This window comes from Trypanosoma theileri (genome assembly GCF_002087225.1).
Source record: "Trypanosoma theileri isolate Edinburgh chromosome Unknown TM35_Tth_170_V1, whole genome shotgun sequence".
Lineage (NCBI taxonomy): Eukaryota > Euglenozoa > Kinetoplastea > Trypanosomatida > Trypanosomatidae > Trypanosoma > Trypanosoma theileri.
Window position 1 is genome coordinate 5024 of NW_021640012.1, and position 292 is coordinate 5315.

Consider the following 292-nt stretch of genomic DNA (forward strand, 5'->3'; position numbering starts at 1 on the left):
CCCGCAGGCTGCAGTCACTCAAGCAAGCCACACAACAAACAACAAACACCACACACCACAAGGGCACAAATATGTTCGTGGCAATGCCGTGAGTGGCAACACCGAGAGAGAAGGTGAGAACAAAGAAATGTGTTTTCATTACGTGGGCGGTGTGAGCAGCAAGCTGAACACACAAAGGAACACACAACAGAGGGGCACACTCAAACACCCACAACCCACCGATCTTTATACCAAAATAAAAATGTAAAAAAAGAGTGACTGCGTGAGGCAGACACAATAATAGAGCAAAAGA